This window comes from Bufo bufo, chromosome 1, assembly GCF_905171765.1.
Source record: "Bufo bufo chromosome 1, aBufBuf1.1, whole genome shotgun sequence".
In the NCBI taxonomy this organism is placed as follows: domain Eukaryota; kingdom Metazoa; phylum Chordata; class Amphibia; order Anura; family Bufonidae; genus Bufo; species Bufo bufo.
Genome location: NC_053389.1, coordinates 180154987 through 180164054, shown reverse-complemented (window position 1 = coordinate 180164054; position 9068 = coordinate 180154987). Strand labels below are relative to the sequence as shown.

The following is a 9068-nucleotide window of genomic DNA, read 5'->3' as shown; positions in this document are numbered from 1 at the left end:
GTCTCATGCTACCACTAGAGTGAAAGCACCGCCAGCATTCAAAAGTGACCAAAACATCAGCCAGGAAGCATAGGAACTGAGAAGTGGTCTGTAGTCACCACCTGCAGAACCACTCCTTTATTGGGGGTGTCTTGCTAATTGCCTATAATTTCCACCTGTTGTCTATCCCATTTGCACATCAGCATGTGAAATTGATTGTCACTCAGTGTTGCTTCCTAAGTTGACAGTTTGATTTCACAGAAGTGTGATTGACTTGGAGTTACATTGTGTTGTTTAAGTGTTCCCTTTATTTTTTTGAGCAGTGTATATTGCTAGTGTAAGGATACACCACATTAATACAAACACTATACCGCCATCCCGTGCAGCAGAGATCAACAATATCAATGTCCTGAGAGACTAAACTGTAGAACACAGCGGGTCCTTTATGCATGAGAAGATAGTTTATATTGTGTGTCGGATATGTGGAGAAATGTCTCATATGACATACACGGATGTCTGAAGAATAGATATCCACTGATACCTTACAGTAACTATCTGATGTTCACCCAAAAAATTTGAAAAAGTTTGTCGGAAGCGATAAAGAAAAGGGTACGTCTACATGACGACATTTGTAATGCCGCGCAATATTTTTATAATGATAGTCTATGTTGTCGCGCTGCAACACGACAGTGGCACCAAAATCCATCCCAAGTTGGATTTTTTTGTGACTGTCATACCACAGTATGTCACATGTCACAGTGCGGCACCGTAGAATATCATTACAAAAAATGTTGCGCAACAATACTGCAACATAAATGTCTCAGTGTAGTTGCACCCTATTGTCACACGACTAGTGACGTACTCCAACTTTTACATACGAGCAATGATACGCACAATATGGCATCAACATTTCCTGCAGCGTTGTACAGATGTCCTCACCCATATCAGTCCCTGTCCCGACTGGGGTTCACAATCTAAGGGCTCTTTCACACTTGCGTTGTCCGGATCCGGCGTGTACTCCATTTGCCGGAATTACACGCCGGATCCGGAAAAACGCAAGTGAACTGAAAGCATTTGAAGACGGATCCGTCTTCAAAATGCGTTCAGTGTTACTATGGCAGCCAGGACGCTATTAAAGTCCTGGTTGCCATAGTAGTAGTGGGGAGCAGTATACTTACAGTCCGTGCGGCTCCCGGGGCGCTCCAGAATGACGTCAGAGCGCCCCATGCGCATGGATGACGTGATCCATGCGACACGTCATCCATGCGCGTGGAGCGCCCTGACGTCACTCTGGAGCGCCCGGGGAGCCGCACGGTAAGTATACTGCTCCCCACTACACTTTACCATCTCAAACAGGACTTTAGCGTCTCAGCAGCCATGGTAACCATTCAGAAAAAGCTAAACGTCGGATCCGGCAATGCGCTGAAACGACATTTAGCTTAAGGCCTTTCAATGGGCATTAATTCCGGATCCGGCCTTGCGGCAAGTGTTCAGGATTTTTGGCCAGAGCAAAAAGCGCAGCATGCTGCGGTATTTTCTCCGGCCAAAAAACTTTCCGTTCCGGAACTGAAGACATCCTGATGCATCCTGAACGGATTTCTCTCCATTCAGAATGCATGGGGATAATCCTGATCAGGATTCTTCCGGCATAGAGCCCCGACGACGGAACTCTATGCCGGAAGACAAGAACGCAAGTGTGAAAGAGCCCTAATTTCCCTATCATAGTCACACAGAATGGGGTCAATTTCACTGTAAAAACCCTTTATCGCGAACTAGCATCTGTATGAACTGGGTACTGGGTGCCATCAATCACCCGACATACAAGCAAACGCTCGTCCATCAGGGGATCACATCTTTCCTGTGGCACAGTTTGCCGGTAGCAAACAGCAAATCTGTATGAGAACAAAGGATCACAGCAGAGATTGTTCATCCCGATACAGAGCAGAGGGATTGATTGCTGCATGTAAATGCAGTTAGAACTTTGGCGCAGGTATTTAATGTTCAGCTCATTCCCAGTGATTGCCTGTGTATCCACATAAGACCTCATGCACACAACTGTAGTTTCGTTCCGCATCCGATCCGCAAAAAATGCGGATTCATTCATTTCAATGCACGTCAGCAGAAGAAGAAAAAAAAAGAACATGTCCTATTCTTGTCCACCTTTCTACAGAAGTTAATAAATAAATGGTGGCATGCACGCGGCTGGCATCCGTGTTTTGCGGACCACTTATGGTCGTGTGCATGAGCTCTAAAAGTGTAGATGACCAGACAACCCGAAATAAACCCATGCAAACATGAGGGCTACATTCAAACTCCAAATATGTTTTACTTAGGCCTTATGCACACGGCCTTACGCAAATTGCGGATCCACAAAATACAGAAGCCACCCGTGGGCCTTCCGCAATTTGCGGAACGGAACAGGCGGCCCATTGTAGAAATGCATATTCTTGTCCGCAACACTCTCCATTCATTTCTATGGGACTGCTGAAAATAGCCGAGCGGACTCATGCCTTCTCTTTCGGGAGTCCCCCACTTATGTGACTTTGATGGCATGTCCTAGCGATATGTCATCAAAGTCCCAGGAGACTCAACGCCCTTAAAGGGGTATTCCCATCAGTGGTTTTCATACTTACCTGCGGCGAGCCCGACGTCCACTTCCTGGATTCGGCTGGGCTTGATTGACGTCTTCTCCCGGCCGGGCCGCGCTTGCGCAGAAGACTGAAGATTTTCTCCCTGCCTGGGCAATGTCCTGAACGCGCACGCAGCCGCGCATGCGCCATGGTGACATTCCTGGCCTGTATAGTACAGAGCCGACATGCGCGTTCGCGGCTCTGTACTACACTGGCCAGGAAGAAGTCATCATGGTGCATGCGCGGCGGCGTGCGCAATCAGGACATTGCACGGCCCGGCCGGGAGAAAATCTTCAGGCTTCTGAGCAAGCGAGGCCACAGGATTCGAGAGACAACAGGTGGCTGTAACCAGGGGAGACGAAAGACAACAATCAGGTAAGAGGGGACTTATTTTCCCAAAAAGGGTGGGAATTGGGTAATAAAATTTATTTACAAAAAAGATCACTGTCAAATCATTAACAGTGATCATTGTGATGGGAATACCCCTTTAAGGCTAGGGCCACACTGCGATCTTGGTGGTGTGACAGCGGTCACAGTGCAGCCACAGAAATAAACGGGTTCGCAGCACAACATACACGTTTGCTGCAAACTCAGAATCGCAAAAACATCAAGCAGAGTTGGATTTTTTGCGTTCCTGCGGTTGCACCACAAGCTGCATCCTATTAAACAAATTACATCGTTTCTTCTGTCCTCATTGTTAATAGGCGAGCAGGGGCGGACTGGGAACTTAAAGTGCCCCTGGAAAAAACTAAAAGTGGCCCCATGTCGTAGGCGGGTCTAAATTGATAGAGGGCAGGGCAAACACCATATTGCGGCACAAAATACCGCCCTAGCAGAGCCAAATACCTCAGTGCAATACTATAAACTTACCTCGCAGCATTTAAAAAACACAGCACAGCACAAAATACTGCCCCAGCAGGACAAAATACCCCCTCAGAAGCTGCCCCTCTGCCACGTTCTGTCCTCCTACTGCCTCAGGATGGCAATAAGGTTGAATTCAGGAATCAGGAGGGCATCTGTGGTCTCCAGCCAGGTACATAACGTAATTGACGCCCCCAGCATGAATTAACTCTGGGAGTGACAGATCATTACTTTCTCGGCTAGTGGGAGCGAGGAGGGTTAAAGGGGTTATCCAACCCCTATAATGCTTCATATGCCCGACACTCATGATGCAAGGGAGGCTCGTCCTCGTCGTTGCCCGCTATTGGCTGCTCCCCCCCCCCCCGATGTTTTGATCCACGCGACGGGGAGATGCAGCGGCAGCCCTGAGGGCATCAGGAGTGACGCGGGTGCTGTAAGCAAGGTAAGTACAACCTGTGTGAGGGGCCCGGGCATTATAGGGTTTTGATAACCCTTTTAAAGGGAGTCTGTCATCAAAGTTTCACCTTTTTAACCCTTCCCATAGCTTTCTAGCAGCCTTACAGTTAATAAAAACGTTACCTTTATGAGCAATCCTGGACTTCTAAAACCGGCAAAAAACTACTTAGCATATGCAAATGAGGGCTCGCAAGTGCCCAGGGGCGGCGTTACCCTCATAGGTGCCCAGCTAGCTCAGCTTTATTGTCGCTTCCCCCCGCCCATTCTTTCCCTCTGACCGCCCATCTACTTACTTCTTGTTTCGCCGAGATCCCGCGCACTCAGTCCGTCGGCCGGCGCATGCGCACTGCGATGCCCATTCCTTGTACAGCATCACAGTAATTAATGCGCATGCGCCGGCTTCCCGCTGTTAGAGACTCCCTTTAAGGTGGCGCCTTGGGCATCAGCCCATTGGGAAAATTCCCTGTAGAGTATGTGCCCTATCCGCCCTTGCAGGCGAGCAGTTTTGCAGGTTAGGGTACTTTCACACTTGCGGCAGAGGACTGCAAACTACTGACGCAAACTATAGGCATTTGTCAGACGGATCCGGATGCGGATCCGTCTGACAAATGCATTGCAATACCGGATCCGTCTCTCCGGTGTCATCTGTAAAAATGGATCCGGATTGCCGGCACACTTAATGCCGGGTCCGGCACTAAATACATTTCAATGGAAATGAATGCTGGATCCGGCATTTCGGCAAGTGTTCAGGATTTTTGGCCGGAGAGAAAACTGCAGCATGCTGCGGTATTTTCTCCGGCCAAAAAACGTAAGAGGGACTGAACTGATGCATCCTGAACGGAATGCTCTCCATTCAGAATGCATTAGGATAAAACTGATCCGTTTTTTTCCGGTATTGAGCCCTTAGGACGGAACTCTAGGACGGTAAAGAAAAATGCTAGGGTGAAAGTACCCTTATGGTACAACACAACCGTGCCATGTGATCGTACCTTCATCACACGGTCATTAAGAATGAAGACAGAAGAAACAATGCGGTTGTAATTAGTTAATAGGACGTGACAAGCGCAGCACGGCCACTGAGCACGATCATACCCGGGCATAACGCTGCCACCGCCAGCTAATACATGAGATAATAGACACACGGCAGCAGGGTGGCCAACTCAATATAAACTTCTGGGCAGTACGTAAAAATAGGCGACTTTTTTTCCTGTGTCAGTGATTTTTTTTTAGGCTGGTGGTACTTGACTACATCTTTTTGGTGGTAATTCTCTTCATTTTAGGCTACTTTAAGGCGTTTGGTGCGTACCTGTCTTGTACAGACGGATCCGCACCGATAATGCAAACGCTTGTATCCGTTCAGGACGGATCCGTTTGCATTATTCATTCAAAAAAAAGTCTAAGTCAAAACGGATCCGTCTTGACTTACATTGAAAGTCAATGGGGGACGGATCTGTTTTCAATTGCACCATATTGTGTCAGTGAAAACGGATCCTTCCCCATTGACTTACATTGTAAGTCAGGACGGATCCATTTGGCTCCGCATCGTCAGGCGGACATCAAAACGCTGCAAGCTGCGTTTTGGTGTCCGCCTCCAGAGCGGAAGGAATAGAGACCGAACGGAGGCAAACTGATGCATTCTGAGCGGATCCTTATCCATTCAGATGCATTGGGGCTGAACTGATCCGTTTTGGGCCGCTTGAAAGATCCCTGAAACGGATCTCACAAACGGAATTCAAAACGCCAGTGTGAAAGTAGCCTAACAGCTCACAGTACGTGCTGGTAATGAGGCGTCATCAAAGTATGGAGCAGTAGACATGGACTACTTATAATTAGGCCGAATGCACACGGTCGTGTTCCGCGGCCGAGAGCGGTCCGTGGTATGCCGGGCTGGATTCCTGTTCAGAGCAGGAGCGCACGGCGTCATTGGTTCCTATGACGCCGTGCGCTTCATGCCGCCGCTGCTGTACAGTAATACACTATACGAGTATATTACTGTAGTGCAGCGGCGGCATGAAGCGCACGGCGTCATAGCAACCAATGACGCCGTGCACTCCTGCTCTGAACAGGAATCCAGCCCGGCATACCACGGACCGCAGCCGTGTGCATTCGGCCTTAAAGAGGACCTTTCACTAGAATAAAAAATGTAAACTAAGCGTACAGCCATGGAGAGCGGCGCCCAGGGATCTCCCTGCACTTACTGTTATACCTGGGCGCCGCTCCGTTCGCCCGGTATAGCCTCCGGTATCTTTATATGTTCGGCTCAACTGGGTGGAGCCTGACAGCGTCTCCTTCTCCCAGGCTGGAGTGCTGGCCAATCGCAGTGCTCAGCTCATAGCCTGAGAGGAAAAAAAAAAACTCTCAGGCTATGAGCTGAGCGCAGCGATTGGCCAGCGCTACAGCCTGGGAGAAGGAGACGCCGTCAGGTTCCCCTGGGTGGAGCCTAACTATGAAGATACCGGAGGCTATACCGGGCGAACGGAGCGGCGCCCAGGGATAATAGTAAGTGCAGGGAGATCCCTGGGCGCCGCTCTCCATGTCTGTATAGTTAGTTTACATTTTTTATTCTAGTGAAAGGTCCTCTTTAAGGATGAGCGAACTTGTGCCTTGAAGTTTGGCGTACAAGCTTCCGGTTTAGGATATCTAAGAATTCCGTTACGGATTCCGCTACCACGGACCATAAGTTATAGTCGGTGGTAACAGAATTCGTAGATAACCCGAACCTTGTACGCCGAACTTGAAAACAGAAGTTCGCTCAACACTACTTATAATCTTTCTCATTCATTGCGGATTTCCAATTTGTCCGTAAAAAAAAAACTGGCTGTCCGATATTTTGGGACTGCGCGCCAGGCTCCGTTTCCATCCTCCCTGGCTGATTCTGAGCACTGGAAGAACAGTCTTCTTGGCTCCTTGTACCCAACCTCAAGGCAGATCTCTCAATCTGGAAGAAATTACACTAAAAACAGTCTCAGGAAATTCCAACAATGGTCTGCAGGGCAGGGGTCGAGCCAGCCATGGAGGAATGTCTACCACTTCCCCACCACAGTGCCCAGGACAAGGGGCGGCTGTGGTGTCCGGGGCCCTCAGACTGAACCTTGTGCTGCCAGCTCCAGGCAGAAAAGTCAGGAAACTTTCGGGATGCGTGACGTCATCACGCCCCTTTAACTCTTTCCTGCGCTTTGAACAGGAAGGGGGAGGAGAGCGAGCAGTCGAGCAGGACGTGGAGTGCATTCTCCTTCTATACGTCCATGGTGTCACCATCCCACAGGCAGCTGGTGGCAGGATGGACTCTGAGCCCTAGTCTGGTAAGTCCATGTGGTGGTCTCATCTGTGCTTATTATTATTTTTTATAGGTTTTAGCTTGTAGTATTAGTTTTTTTTAATGATATTGCCATTTTTTATTTTTGCTATTTTCATGTAGCTTTATTAGGGTGCTAGCATTTGTATTTTATTGACTTTTATGTTGTTTTCAATAATATTGTCTGGGAGGGGGTTATGTGTAATTGTAAAATATTAACATTTCAGCTTTTTACTTTCTAACCTAGTTTTATATTCCTTTTTTTTTTTTTTTTTTGTAGATTCAATTTATACTTTTTTTTTTTTTTTTTTTAAATGTATCAAGTCTATGGTCTATATTTTCCATCCGTAGCTGTGGGGGGCACCTAGGGTGGTCTGTTTGATTCGGTTTTTGAGGTTGCATTGTTTTATCTGCTGCTTGCAGGCTGTAAAGAGTTCTTCTTCTCCTTGAAGCCCCCGCCCAGAGAGCTTCCACTCCAAGATCAGGAAGAAGAGGGATCTAGTAGGCGCCTCTGCTGGTTGACGTACAACACCCTCTGAAGGACGCAGGCAGCTTGTGGATAAACTCCTGAGATCTGGAAGAAGCCCCCTAGGAGGGAAGAGATCTGGAATCCCCACAGTGATCTGCTGGTTGATCCTCTGGATTACAAAATACAAAAAAAAAAAAAAAAGATTAAGAAGTGAGATTACCATTCAGCTGCAATAGGAAAGGTGAGTTGGTTGAATGCATGCAAATTAGAGGCAGGTATGGTGGTTGTGGATAGCCCCTGGAAATGTGTGCAGTCTGGCAATGATTGGGTTAAAAACTGAAGGTCTAGCAGCAGTTATTCAGGGTGGGATCCCTATTAGAATATTCTCTTAACTCTTTCCCTTCCATAGCGCTGCCTTTTAGTAGGCACTGCGGAGTAGAACGCTCTTTTAACACTTTCCTTTTCCAGAGCACACAGTTTAAAGGGAACGCTGATTTGGGCACCGCGTCCCTTCAGGGGCTTTTTAGGGGAGGGGGGGGGGGGGGGGGGGTGGCTGATGTCACTTATATCCCCCCCCCCATCTTGTAAAAAGTCCCATGTATGTAGCAATAATAATCCCAGGCTAATTTGGACCCTATGGGCGGCAGCCAGGGGGGCTTCCTGAGTTTTGGAGTCTGGTGGGGCCATGCACAGGGGGATCATTAACACAGGAAGTGAGCGCTGACGCTGGGTGCTGGGAATTGCTGATGAGTGTTACGCTATCAATGGCTTGTGCAACATGTGTCTCTAGGTGCTTTATTGTCCTGTAAACTGGTCAGACGCGGGACGGCTATCCGCTACGTGACCTGAATTCTGAGGTCTTGTCCACTAAAATGATGGTGGTCGGGAAGGGGGCATGCACTGCTAGAGGACTATGATGAGCAGAGTGATTTTCCAAGTGGAAAACTTTTCCCAGATTTATTGTTTCCACCTCCTTTTATTGGTCGGGTCACTAAGAGATGTCATTGTATGGCGGGGCACCCCTTTAATAATAAATAGACCATGTGTGTGACCAGTACTGAGCTGTAATCAGAGTCTGCCAATGCCAAGAACTGAGCATTCCCATCCTGCCTTATGGGATTGTTACAATCTGCGTTGTTCTGCTTTGTTCTCCTTCTATGTAGCAGATGTCCATGGATTGCACTGATGTCATCTGTGTCCATAGATACCCGCGTTACTGTGTGTATACGGTCAGGTCCATACACATTACCAAAAAGTTGGTAGAACTTGGTAATTTCGACGGGGGCCTGACGGCATTCTGGTACTGTCGGCATGACTGATACTGCGTTCCCAATGAGGATCAACTAATGGGTAGGGGCGGGGGGGGGGGGGGGGGGGG

General features: G+C 48.3%; 1 protein-coding gene across 2 annotated transcripts in view; it reads left to right on the top strand.

Annotated features, from left to right (window-relative positions):
- The first annotated feature begins 6991 nt into the window (after nt 1-6991).
- The window catches only part of CDC42EP5 (CDC42 effector protein 5), a 39793-nt gene continuing 37716 nt past the window's right edge, over nt 6992-9068 (top strand). The window contains exons 1-2 of one of the 2 annotated variants that reach the window (XM_040432898.1): nt 6992-7228; nt 7674-7931. The gene's annotated coding sequence lies outside the window, so the exon portion shown is untranslated. Of the gene's footprint in view, nt 7229-7644; nt 7932-9068 lie in introns of both variants that reach the window. The other variant, XM_040432890.1, reaches the window with a different exon arrangement.